Source organism: Bufo gargarizans, chromosome 6 (assembly GCF_014858855.1).
Source record: "Bufo gargarizans isolate SCDJY-AF-19 chromosome 6, ASM1485885v1, whole genome shotgun sequence".
Taxonomy (NCBI): domain Eukaryota; kingdom Metazoa; phylum Chordata; class Amphibia; order Anura; family Bufonidae; genus Bufo; species Bufo gargarizans.
Genome location: NC_058085.1, coordinates 13,096,357 through 13,110,261, shown reverse-complemented (window position 1 = coordinate 13,110,261; position 13,905 = coordinate 13,096,357). Strand labels below are relative to the sequence as shown.

Genomic DNA, 13,905 nt, shown 5'->3' with positions numbered 1-13,905 from the left:
ATTCACTAAAAAAACAGACGCACCACAAAACAAATCAAGACACAATCTTCCCCTTCTTATTGCAGCCAGATTATCACTTAAAATAACTATATCATCCATATACCTTAACAGTTTTACCCATACTCCCCGGAATCAATAAACCACTCATAACCTTATCTTTCCTCATAAGACATAACAAAACCTCAATCACACAAATAAAAAGCATAGGAGACATCGGGAATCCTTGTCTCACTCCTGATTTGATAAAAATTTTTTCACTCAATCTTCCATTCACCAAAAATCTACTCCTAGCATCTTTATATAAACATTCCACACATTTCAAAAACACATTCGGAAAACCCATCCTCTGCAAAACTATAAACATAAATTCATGTGCAACTCTATCAAAAGCTTTCTCAAAGTCTACCAAAAAAACCATACATTTCATTTTCCTACTCAAACTATCTTCAATTAGATCACGTAACAAAACTAAATTATCAAACATACATCTCCCCGGCACCGCACAAACTTGATCTTCACCCACAATACTCCCTATCACTCTTCTCATTCTTCCTGCCAACAATTTAGTAAATATTTTATAATCCGCATTTAACAGGGAAATAGGTCTCCAATTCTCAAGCTTCTTCTTATCATTCTTTTTATGTATAAGAACAACCATACCTTCTTTCATACTCTGACTCAGTATCCCATTTTTCCACATAAATTTACAGACATCCAGCAGATCTCCACCCATCCAATCCCAAGCTTTCGCATATACATCTACAGGAATCCCATCCATTCCAGGCGTCTTATTTTTCTTGCTTCCCATAACAGCCGCTTTTATTTCATCAATCACAATATCACTACTCATAATTTCACATTCCTCCTCATTAAGTGTACAATTCAAAAATCTCAACACATCATCCATTAAACTTCTATCAATCCATTTCTCAGAAAACAATTTTTTATAAAAATCCACCACCTCATTCATTACATTTATACCAGTAACACATTCTCCTTTCTCATTCACGATAGTATCCATACTTGTTTTTTTCCCACACATTTTCTTAAAAAAGAATCTGGTGCATTTCTCATTCTTTTCCAAACACTCTACTTTAGACCTATAAATAATTTGTTTTCCTTTCTCCTCAATAATTCTCTTTCTCAACATTCTTACCTCATCCAGTAAATCATCAACCTCCACCCCTAATCCCCTCAGTTTTAATAACCATTCATACCTTAAATTTAATTCATTATATTCATTCCTCAACATCCTCACCTTTTTATATCCCCATCTTTTAAAGAAATATTTAATTTTAACCTTCACCCATTCCCACCAACTTAACACATCACTATACACACATTTCCTTTCTCTCCATTTCTTATACTCTTTCTCAAAAGCATTTAAAATAACTTCACCTTCCAACAAACTTACATTCAGTTTCCATATACCCCACCCATAATCTTTTCCAATATCCGTTTCCACTCTACACAACAACATCATATGGTCTGAGAAGACAACATCCTTTTGTATCCAATCGGAACACTTCAGACCATTGTTCAAGAATACAAAGTCTATCCTTGAAGAAAAATTCCCTCTATCTGATTTATAGGTGACTAAATTTGACTTACCCATACATCTAAAAAGGAAAAATCTACAATAATCTTACTTAGCTTACCCCCAGTCACATCCTTTCTTTCACCCTCAATTACACAATTGAAATCGCCCAAAAGAATTGTGGGTATCTTCCCAGACAAAAACACACATAATTTCTCCAACAAATCCAATCTCTCTTCCTTTTTAACTGATCCATACACATTCACAACACGCATCTTCCACCTCCTATATTTAACTATAGCTACCACACACCTGCCTACCTCCACCACCGTATAGCTATCAAAACTAAGCTCCTTATTTTTTAGTAAAATCCCCACCCCATCATTTCTGTTTGATACAGATCCTGACCAAACAGAAGCGCCATCAGTCCAGTCTTTCTCAACAGCAGAGTCTGTTATTCCACACTCCTGTAGAGCAATAATGTCAGCTTTCTGAGTTTTTAAAAAATCAAACAAAGCAATTCTTTTGGCTTTAGATTTTAAAGATCTCACATTCAGGGATAATGTATCAAATGTAAGACAGGTCGCCATGTAAGGACTTTATCCCGGACATAGTTTCCGATCCCCCATATTTTCTTCAACCTATCCCTCCTGGATCTGGGAAGCCTCCGCCGTAGCCCCCGTCCCCTAAAAAAGCCACGTGATCCGGGATTTTGGGTTCAGGATACATACCCACTCTTACAGGGCTGGCTTCACTCACGTCTCCTGATGAAAAAATGATCTTCTGCCTTTTGGGGGCCGCCCCACCATCTTCATCTGCAGACCTTGTTGGTGTGGATGTGAAATCACCCTGTCCACCTGCTTCCTCTGGAGTTGCATCCGCTTCAAAGAAATTGATAACGGGGGATGTAGAGAGAGAGCCCTCTCCTCCACCCTCATCTCTCAATTCAGCCGGAGGCTCGAAGAGTTGTAGCAAGGCATCCCCGGCAGAGATGTCCATGACGTCAGACTCCTCTCCCTGCCTTTCCTCTGCTTCTTGTACCATCTCCTCCACCTCATTTTCAGCATCCTGCTCCCCATCACCCCCAACCTGTGGTTCAGGGTTCTCCACTACATTTTGGGTAGGTCTTACAGGATCTCTTCTCAAGACGTCTGCATAAGAACGTGCCTGCGATCTTGCAGGGCAATTCATGAATCTGTGACCCTCTCTTCCACACAGATTACATACAGACAGTTTACCACATGAGCCAGCCAAATGACCAGACTCTCCACACCTTTTACACCACAGGCGAGTCTCAGTACACCCTTGCTCAGAATGACCATACACTCTACATTTACGGTAAAACCACCCGGCACCAGGGAAAAAGAGAATCCCTGCATCCCTTCCAATCGCAAAGTTCCTGAGAGGATATCGGAAACCATCCGGACCCACATGGAACCGAACGAAAAATTTGTATTTCCCGGTCCATAGACCTTCAGAGTTCTTGACTTCATGGGAAAAAACAACATTCATACAATAACGTGCCAAAAATAACTCTATAAGATGTCTTGACACATAGGGGTTGTACATTAGCACCACCAAATGGACATCATTACTATAGAGTAAGGTAAAAGTTAAGCCGTCCAAAGCAGGATTAGTCTCATTCTGTTTTAAGGAAGAGTATAAGTCCTGACAAGCCCCAGCAGAGTCTAAGACCAAGGTGTACTTACCCCCCTGGGGTCTTGCAGGCAGTAGATGTCGTCTCGGCGTACCTTCAGGATTTTAAACAGCACTTCGTGTACCAAATAAGGCGTCGTGAAATGGTCCCTCTTGTCCTCTTCAACGTAGATGGAAAATCCATGTTTGACCCGTGGCGTCCCGGTCTCCGCTTGCTCGATCCTCATGATCGCAACTCCAGCAAGAAGCCAAACATCTACCCCCAATAGCAGCATACAGCTTAAGCCTCCAGGAGGCGATGCTGTAAGGCCAAGGGCATGATGGGGCTTTACCTCTGGCAAGAAAGATCTTGCCAAAAGGCCGAGAAGCGATGTTTTTTGATACCAGATTAGAAGGGGTGCACCGGTCCTGGAGGTACTGCAATACCAGGTCAATGCGTGGAGTGGACAGAGCAAGCTCTTTTTCCATCTCCCTGTTCGAAAAATCCATTTAATATATGGTCCCCAGATAGGGGACGTATCAGATATTAAACTGATAAGAACAGATTTTTTGATTGAAACGTCTTTATTACAATCAGTCATCTTACATACATACTTTGGTGCTGTGACGCAGCACAGCACTCAATAAATTACAAGTATTCGTCTTTGCGAGCATGTCATTGTTATGTGAAGCACAAGCTAACCTACACTATACATCTCAATGAATGCTACACTATAATACCTATTCAATCACAATAAACCTTTCAACAAGCATTCAGACAGTGATATGGGTGTGGGGGGTGGGAAGAAGGGGGTAGGGAGGGGGAAGTCACTTGCCCGAAGCTTTATTGACATAAAAACCACACGGAGGGAGTGGGGGGGAAGGAGAGGGGTTCTGTCCTCTTCTTCTTCGACGTCCTTGGAGATGTTGTAATCCCGCAGCAGACTGTGGATAAGTCTGCGGCAGTCAAGGACGGACATGTTCTCCCTCCTCAGTACGAGCCAATTCCTAGCAAGCCATAAAGCGTCCTTAACACAGTTCATAAGGCGCCAGGCCTCCTGGATGGCTCCAATAGTGTGAATCCCAGGAAATAGTCCATACAGCACCGAAGTGTATTGCAGGCTGTTCCTGGGTACAGAGTCTTTGAGTTCAAGTTCCAGGGCGTCCAACAGGCCCTGAGCAAAGGGGCACTCCCGAAACAAGTGATACGATGTTTCCTCCTTGAATGGGCATCTGGGGCAGTGCCGGGTTTTGCTCAGGTTGCGGGCGTGCATGAATGACCGAATTGGCAGTCCTCCCTGGATGGCCATCCATGACAAGTCCTTGTGCCCGTTGCTTAACCTGTCTGACGACACATTAGTCCAAACTGTCTCTACGGTGTCGTCCTGGATCCCTGGAATTGACTCCACCACGTCCTTTGCTCTGATGAGCTTGTGGATAGTTTTTGGCTTCCACAAGTCGGGTTTGAGGCCCTCCAGCTGGTGTTCCCTCACAAACCTGACGACGTCCCCGTAGAACCAGGGAGCGTGCCAGTTGTAAGGGATGGAGCTGTCCCACTTGTCCCAGCCCATGCCCCTCCAGAGAGGCAGGAGGAAAAAGCGAGACATAGCCTTGCCCGCTGAGCCGTTGGCAGTTCTCAGAGTCCGGCGAACGCTGTCACAAACAAAGGCGATCTGCAGTAAAGTGGGCAGGTCCGGTATGCCCTTTCCGCCCTTGCGGGGCTCTTGGTACATGATGGCTCGCTTCACTCTGCCCATTTTAGATCCCTAGATGAAGCAAAAGACTGTCCTGGTGATGGCCCTGGAAACGGTGGCAAGAGGGGGCCATGCCTGTGCGGTGTACTGTAGCACAGGCAAAACTTCATTACGCAGGACGAGTGCTTTCCCTTCGATCGTGAGGAGTCTGAGGCTCCACAGTCCAATTCTTTGATTCACCTTGGCCAAGCGTTCTTCCCAAGACTTGAGGGCTGCGCCTTCCTTCCCAAACCAGACTCCAAGGATTTTGATGAAGTCTGATTTGATGTTGAATGGAAAGAAGGCAGATGAAGCCAGTTGCCAGTCCCCGAAGAGCATGGCCTCTGACTTGCCGCAGTTGACTTTGGCCCCTGAAGCTTGTCCGAACTCCTCGCAGGTCTGGACGAGTGCAGTCACCGAACGCCTGTCAGCGCAGAAGACGGTCACGTCGTCCATGTACAGCGAGCACTTGGCCTCGTAGTGTCCTGGTCCCGGTGCGGTGATCCCTCTGATCTCTCCATTCTGTCAGATAGCCTCCGCGAAAGATTCTATAACGCAAACAAAAAGAAGAGGTGAAAGAGGGCAGCCCTGCATGACCCCAGAGAGGACCGGGAAGGGGTCAGTCTTCCAACCGTTCACCAACACCGTGCTGCAAATACCAAGGTACATTAGGTCAACAAAAGAACAGAACCTCCTGCCTAGACCTAGCCTGCGCAGAGCCTTGCCCATAAACTTATGAGAGACCCGGTCGAATGCCTTCTCCTAGTCCAGGCTGACCAGGGCGGCATGGACACGGCGGTCCTGGATGTAGTGCACCGTGTCTCTCACAAGAGCGAGGGTGTCTGCGATCCTGCGGCCGGGTATGCCGCAGGTCTGGACCGGGTGGACGATTCCGCCGATGACGACCTTCAGCCGGTTGGCCAGTACCTTGGCGAGGATCTTGTAGTCCACGTTCAGGAGAGAGATGGGACGCCAGTTTTTCAGGTCACATCTCTCCCCCTTCCGCTTATACAGGATCGTGATCATTCCTTCCCTCAGGGATGGGGGCATTGTACCCTCCACCACCATCTCCTCATAGAGTTCCAACAGGTCCAGACAGATCAGGTCCCCCAGCGCTACATAGAGCTCTGCTGGGAGGCCGTCACTGCCCGGGGTCCTGCCGGACCTAAAGGATCTAGCGGCAGAGAGCACCTCCCCCACCGTCAGAGGGTCATCCATGGCCTCCGCACCTGCCGGATCAAGATGGTTAGTGATACCTGACAGGAATTTATCGGCGGCCTTCTGGTTGGTGTTCTTCAGGGAGTAGAGGTTGCTGTAGAAGTCTGTGACCACTCCCATTATTTCCTCCTTCCCCGAACGTATGTTGCCGTCTTTGTCTCGGAGTTCGTTCAGGAACTCGTGGCCGGCGTGGAGTTTTCTGAAAAAGAACGAGTTACACTTCTCACCCTTCTCCAGGTTTTCCACTTTGGAACGGAAGACGATTTGCCTGGATTCCTCCTCAAAGTGCCTTTTCAGGCTCTTTTTGGCTTCCTCCAGCTCCTCTCTAACCTTCCAGCCGCAGCGGTGAAGGTCTTGCAGGGACCGCAACTCACGTTGCAGTGCTCTGAAGGCCTTCTTCTTCTCAAACGCCTGATGTTGTTGCTTATCCTGAAAGAAACAACAAAACTGGATTTTAACATACTCCCACAAGTCGCTAGTCCGTTGAAACAAGCATTTGACATTCCGCCAGGCCGTGTAGACCTCTCTAAGTTCCGCAAGCACGTCCTCGCGATTCAGCAGGGCGCAGTTCAGTTTCCAGGACCCTCGGCCGGGGGGGAACCCGGTGCCTAGGGTACACTGGACCTGAATGGCCCTGTGATCGGAGAAGAAGCAAGGGACCATAGAGTGCCTACACAGCCTGACTGCCCGAGAGGTGAACACAAAGTCTATCCTAGAACGGAGCGAGCCATTGGGTCGGCACCACGTATAGTTAATGGAGCCTTTCCCCATGGATCCCACAACGTCCTGTAAGGATGCTTCGGTCACCATCTCGATGAGCAGCTTGGAAGTGACGTCGAGCCTGCTTGTAGTGCTGGAGCTTCTTCCGTCCTCTTCGATCGGGCAGTTGAAATCCCCGGCCATCACTACGGTCTTGGTGGTAGCGAGTTGCAGTCGGAGGGCCTGGAAAAGCTCCAGTCGCTCATTCTTGTCAGGGGAGGCGTACACGTTGATGAGCCTAACCGGCTCTCCCGCCCAGGAGCCGTCTACAACAAGTAGTCTGCCGCAGACGAGCTCCTGGACGGAGTCAAGTGTGAGTGCGTTTCCCCTAAGGAGGATGGCAACCCCGGCCGACTTGCAGTCGCCACCGCCGGACCAGTAGGAGGGGCCGTGGGACCACTCCCTGGCCAGATGGTTGTGTGACCTAGAGGGGGGCAAAGAACACTCCTGCAACATAAACACGTTGGCAACCTGTGCAGTAAGAAAGGTTAGTACCGTCTGACGTCTGAACCTGTCCCTGCCCCTGCAGCAGCGCAAAGCTGGCTACGATCTCTTCTAGAGTGATCTGTAGCTGTATCGGGTCGGCGGTGTCATGGAACCATGAACCAGACGTACAACAAGAGATAAGTGGAAATAAGAAGGCTTTATTGAAAATCAAGCTGTGAGGCAAAAGTCCAAACGGATGGCTAAACCGAAGCAGGGTCTTGCGAAGCCAGAGGTCAGGAACCAGAAGGGTAGTCAGACGAAGCCTGGATCAGGAACCAGCAGGGTAGTCAGACGAAGCCTGGATCAGGAACCAGCAGGGTAGTCAGACGAAGCCAGGATCAGGAACCAGAAGCAGCAGCAGTCTTAGAAGCATGTGAACAAAGGAGGACCAAGCAAGGAACTGAAGCCACAGACCTCCTATGTATATGAGCTAGGCATCCAGCTCCTCCCAGTGGGAAGGAGAAGCCGCAGGGTGGGAGGCTGCAAGAAACCCAGAAACCAAGATGGCCGCCAGCACATGTCAAACGAAGGAGAACAGCAAGAAGGTAAGACCATGACAGTACCTCCCCCTCAAGGGCCCCTCCTCCGCGGAGTAAAGAACGGTTTCTGAGGGAAGCGTGCGTGGAAGGCTCGGAGCAAGGCAGGAGCATGGACATCTGCGGAGGGAACCCAGGAACGCTCCTCTGGACAATAACCACGCCAATGGACCAAAAACTGCACCCGACCGCGGACCAGGCGTGAGTCCAGGATATTGCTCACCTCATACTCCTCACGATTGCCCACTTGGACCGGACGAGGCCGAGGAACCGAGGAAGTGAAACGATTACACACCAGTGGCTTCAACAGGGAGACATGAAACACGTTGGAGATCCGCATGCCAGGAGGAAGCGCAAGGGCATAGGCTACCGGGTTTACCCTGCGAAGCACTCGGAAGGGACCAACAAAGCGAGGCGCCAGCTTGGGAGTGGGCACTCGAAGGTTGAGGTTGCGGGTGGACAACCATACGCGGTCTCCGACCTGGTAGGAAGGAGCGGGCGCTCGTCTGCGATCAGCCTGGAGTCTCTGGCGGTGCGCAGAGACCTCAAGGGACCTCTGGATCTGTACCCAAGAAGCACGTAGGACGGAAAGGTGATCCTCCACAGCCGGAATATCCTGGGGAGAAAATACCTCCGGTAACACGGCAGGTTGGAACCCATAATTGGCCATGAAGGGAGACGTCCCAGAGGAAGAGTTCACCGCCGTGTTCCTGTCAAACTCAGCCCAACGCAGGAGGTCAACCCAATTGTCTTGGTGATCGGAGACATAGCAACGAAGGAATTGCTCCAAGGCCTGATTGGATCGTTCTGCGGCCCCATTGGACTGAGGGTGGTAGGCCGAGGAGAAAGAGAGATGAATCCCCAACTGGGAGCAAAAGGAGCGCCAGAACCTGGACACAAACTGACTCCCCCGATCCGACACAATCTCCTTGGGCAAACCGTGCAACCGGAAGACCTCCCTGGCAAAAATCGTGGCCAACTCTCGTGCAGAGGGTAACTTCTTGAGAGGAACACAGTGGCACATTTTGGAAAACCGATCCACAATCATGAGAATGACCGTATGGCCTCGGGATGCAGGGAGGTCCACAATGAAATCCATCCCCAGGTGTGACCATGGACGCTCCCCGGTGGCTATGGGTTGCAAAAGGCCCAACGGACGGTGCCGAGGGGATTTACTCTGGGCACAAACGGAGCATGCCGCTACATATGCGGCGATGTCGGAACGTAGAGAAGGCCACCAGAACAGACGTGAAACAGCCCATGACAGCTGATTCTTTCCAGGATGCCCCGCGGCCTTGGAGTTATGGTAGGTTCGCAACAACCGAGTGCGCAACTCCTCAGGCACAAAACATCTGCCGTTGGGTCTCCCAGAGGGAGCACCAGATTGAGCCGCCAAAATCTGCTCACCCAGGGGAGAGGTCAGGCTGGTGCGAATGGCGGCCAGGATCTGATTCGGAGGTATGACCGAAGTCGGAATCGACTCCTCCCCGGACAGCTCGGAGTACTGCCGTGATAAGGCATCCGCTCTGATGTTCTTGGAACCGGGTAGGTAGGAGACCACGTAATTAAAACGTGACAAGAACAGAGCCCATCTGGCCTGACGTGGTGTCAATCTCTTGGCCTCAGAGAGGTAGGTCAGATTCTTGTGGTCCGTCAGGATGAGAACCGGAACCACCGAGCCCTCGAGCAAGTGCCTCCATTCTTTAAGGGCCTGCACGATGGCCAATAACTCCCTGTCACCAATCTGATAGTTGCACTCCGCGGAAGACAGTTTCCGGGAGTAAAACCCACAAGGAAGCAGAGGACCCTCTGGTGTTCTACGCTGAGACAGAAGGGCGCCTACTCCCGTCTCAGACGCGTCCACCTCGAGGACAAAAGGCAACCCAGGGTTGGGATGCGACAGAATCGGAGCCGACACAAAGGCGGACTTTAGAGCCTCAAAAGCTCGGATGGCCTCGAGCGGCCAGACCTGGGGATTACTGCCCTTCCTGGTCAGATCCGTGAGAGGCTTGGCTAGCATGGAAAAGTCCCTGATGAACTTCCGATAATAATTGGCGAAGCCCAAAAAGCGCTGCAGGGCACGAAGACCACTGGGCTGGGGCCACTGTAAGACAGCCAAAACCTTCTCAGGATCCATGGAGAACCCCTCAGCGGAAATGATGTAACCTAAGAAGGTTACCTGGGATCGTTGAAATTCGCATTTCTCAAGCTTACCGAACAGCTTGTTCTCTCGTAACCGTTGCAACACTCGTCTGACATCCAGAATGTGGGCCTCCATGGATTCAGAATATACCAAGATGTCATCCAAATAGACCACCACACACTGCTGCAACAGGTCACGGAAAACATCGTTGATGAATTCCTGGAAGACTGCGGGCGCATTGCACAACCCAAAGGGCATAACCAAGGATTCATAATGACCGGTCCTGGTGTTAAACGTGGTCTTCCACTCATCGCCCGCCTTGATCCTTACCAGGTTATATGCCGCCCTCAGGTCGAGTTTGGTAAAGACCGTGGCCCCTTTGAGGCGATCGAACAGCTCGGAAATCAAGGGTATCGGGTAAGCGTTCTTGATCGTGATGCGATTGAGACCCCTGTAATCGATGCAAGGCCTCAACTCACCGCCCTTCTTTTTCACAAAGAAAAATCCAGCCCCTGCCGGGGACGAGGATTTGCGAATGTGTCCGCGTGAAAGCGCCTCCCTCACGTACTCCTCCATGGCCTCATTCTCCGCTACCGACAGTGGATAGACTTTGCCACGAGGAGGAACGGCACCAGATTGTAACTCTATGGCACAATCGTATGGGCGGTGCGGAGGTAGGGCAACCGCACGCACCTTATCGAATACATCCCGGTACTCCTCGTATTCAGGAGGCAACAGAGAGTCCGAGGAAGTACACAGCAACTTGACAGACCCATGGATGCAACTAGCCCCACACTGCGGTGACCACGAGAGGATCTCGGCCGATCTCCAATCGAAAGTCGGATTATGCTTCTGGAGCCAGGGGTACCCCAAGACCACCGAGTAGTGTGGAGACGAAATAACCTGGAGACAGACCGACTCTCTGTGAACGGCACCAATGGCCATCCCCACTGGAAGGGTCTCATGAGTCACGTGTGGCGGCAGAAGGGGTCTGCCGTCTATCGCCTCAAGAGCCAGTGGGGAACCTCGAGGCTGCAGAGGAATGGAATTGGCGGCAGCGAACACACTATCAATGAACAAACCACCAGCACCAGAGTCCACCAACGCCTGGGTCGTCACCGAGCCCCCGACCCAGGAGAGGACAACAGTAATCAGTGGTTTGTCAACACGGGAAACCGGGGACGAGGAGACTCCACCCTAGATCTGCCCCCGACAGGATCTCAGGTGCGAGCGTTTCCCGGACGGTTCGGGCATGCCAACCGAAAATGCCCACCGAGACCACAGTACATGCATCGGCCCTCGCGTCTCCAGAGTGCCCTCTCCCCCTCGGACAGGCGAGCAAACCCCAGCTGCATGGGTTCACCCCCAGACAAGTCATCCCCAGGAGGCGTGGGAGGAGAGGGAGGCACGGGTGGGACAGCAAACGTAGGCGCCAATCTGTTAGAAGACCTCCGCAGGCTCTCCTTAAAGGAAGGTCTCTCCCTGAGTCTGGTGTCAATCAAAATCAGGAAAGAAATAAGAGACTCGAGCTCCACTGGTAGGTCCTTAGCTGCAACCTCATCCTTCAAGGCATCCGAGAGACCATGAGAGAAAGCAGCGACCAGAGCCTCATTATTCCAGCCCACCTCTGCTGCCAGGGTACGAAACTCAATGGCGTATTCAGCTACGGATCGTGAACCCTGTCTGATGGACATAAGGAGCTTCGCAGCAGAGGCAGCACGAGCCGGCACATCGAATACCTTCCGAAGAGAAGCAACAAAACCGGAAAACTCGGCAACCACCGGATTGTTGTTCTCCCATAAAGGGCTGGCCCAGGCCAAGGCCTTGTCCGAGAGCAGCGAGATCAAGAAGCCCACCTTTGATCTCTCAGTAGGAAAGGCATGTGGCAGCAACTCGAAATAAATGCCCACCTGGTTAAGGAAACCTCGGCACTGAGTTGGCTCTCCCCCAAAGCGCTGTGGAAGGGGGGCAGAACCGGTCATACCCCGAAACACCGCAGGCGCAGCAACAGGTGTCGGGGTAGACTCTGGCGCAACAACCGGAGCGGCAGTAGGAGCGGGCCCAGGAGCGACAACCGACCCATCAGCAACGGAAGCTAAATGAGCCGTGCGTTCAAGCAGGGTTTGCAACGCCACAGCGAACCGACCCAACAGGTGATCCTGCTGATCAAGTCTGGCAACCAGCATAGGTAGCGAGGATGGCCCTGTACCGTCAGAATTCATGGCTTGGTCCTAATGTCATGGAACCATGAACCAGACGTACAACAAGAGATAAGTGGAAATAAGAAGGCTTTATTGAAAATCAAGCTGTGAGGCAAAAGTCCAAACGGATGGCTAAACCGAAGCAGGGTCTTGCGAAGCCAGAGGTCAGGAACCAGAAGGGTAGTCAGACGAAGCCTGGATCAGGAACCAGCAGGGTAGTCAGACGAAGCCTGGATCAGGAACCAGCAGGGTAGTCAGACGAAGCCAGGATCAGGAACCAGAAGCAGCAGCAGTCTTAGAAGCATGTGAACACAGGAGGACCAAGCAAGGAACTGAAGCCACAGACCTCCTATGTATATGAGCTAGGCATCCAGCTCCTCCCAGTGGGAAGGAGAAGCCGCAGGGTGGGAGGCTGCAAGAAACCCAGAAACCAAGATGGCCGCCAGCACATGTCAAACGAAGGAGAACAGCAAGAAGGTAAGACCATGACAGGCGGTTGCTCCGTTGGCCACTATTTCCTCCACCTCGGTCTCATCGAGGCTGACGGGGGGGTGGAGGGTTTGCTGTTGGGGGTTCTCGTTGGTGGCCACCGGTTCTTTCGTCTGCTGTTCTGTTTCCTCTTTGCTGGGTGGGGCCACGTCCTCTACCTCGACAACGACCATCTTCTTTTTGGAGTGGTCGGTGGTGGGGCTGTCCCTCCCCTTCCTCTTCCCTTTCCTCCGGCTGACCTCTGGAGAGACAAGAGGGGGAAAATCCTCCAAAGATAGGGCTGCAGAAGCTGGAGGAGGGTTTAGTGCTGCTGCAGTGGTAGTGGGGCGGGTTGGGCTGGGGGCGGTGGTTGGTGGCACTGAGGTAACGGGCAGTTGGATTTGAGCATCCACAGTGGTGGTGATGACGGGGCGGGAGAGGGGTGGACGGGAGCATGGCTTAGGGCAGGTGTCTGCTTACCCTCCTTCCTTGGTGGTTTCGCCTTGGGTTTGGTCGCCACCAGAGTCGGGGCTGGGGTGGAGTTCCCGCTGGCCGGGGCTCTGGCTGCAACGGCTGCCCAGGTGCGCTCCCTCGTCGGGCAGTCCTTGTAGACGTGGGTGGCCAGACCGCATAGATTGCATACCGTCTTCTTGGGGCAGTCCTTGAAGTCGTGCCCTGCCACATGGCAGATCCTGCAGGCGTCCTCCTTGCAGTCCTTCATCTGGTGACCCTTCTTGCTGCATTTCCTACAGACCTGCGGCATATCGGGGTAGTAGACGAGGGCCAAAGAGTTGTCCAAGGAAAATGACTGTGGCAGGTGCTGTACGCCATCCGGGTCTGAAGGGTCCTTGTTGAGACGGACGATGACAGACCACTTGCCGGTCCAGAATCCGTTTCCATCCAAGATGTGGGTGGGGTCCCTCACCACGGTGCAGAACCGCTTCAGGAAGGTAGCGATGTCTTTGCCTGGGACGTGTGGATTCCGCATAGCGATGGTCACTCTCCTTTCTTCCCTCTGTACGGGGCAGCTGCCCACGAAGCGCATGAAAGGGGATTCCGGTCTCGCTGCTTTCACCATCTCCCAGTACCTTTTGCAGATGGCCACGGAAGCAAAAGTGATCCAGAACACTCCTGTGAAGAATGCATGGATGGATACCACTTCTGGCTTTGCAAACCCCTGTTCCAGGAC

At 51.5% G+C, this 13,905-nt stretch overlaps 1 non-coding gene across 1 annotated transcript; it reads right to left on the bottom strand.

Moving 5' to 3' along the window:
* Nucleotides 1-3,585: 3,585 nt before the first annotated feature.
* LOC122942969 lies at nucleotides 3,586-3,774 on the bottom strand. The gene has a single exon (XR_006390803.1). It is a non-coding gene; the product is annotated as a U2 spliceosomal RNA (small nuclear RNA).
* Nucleotides 3,775-13,905: the final 10,131 nt, after the last annotated feature.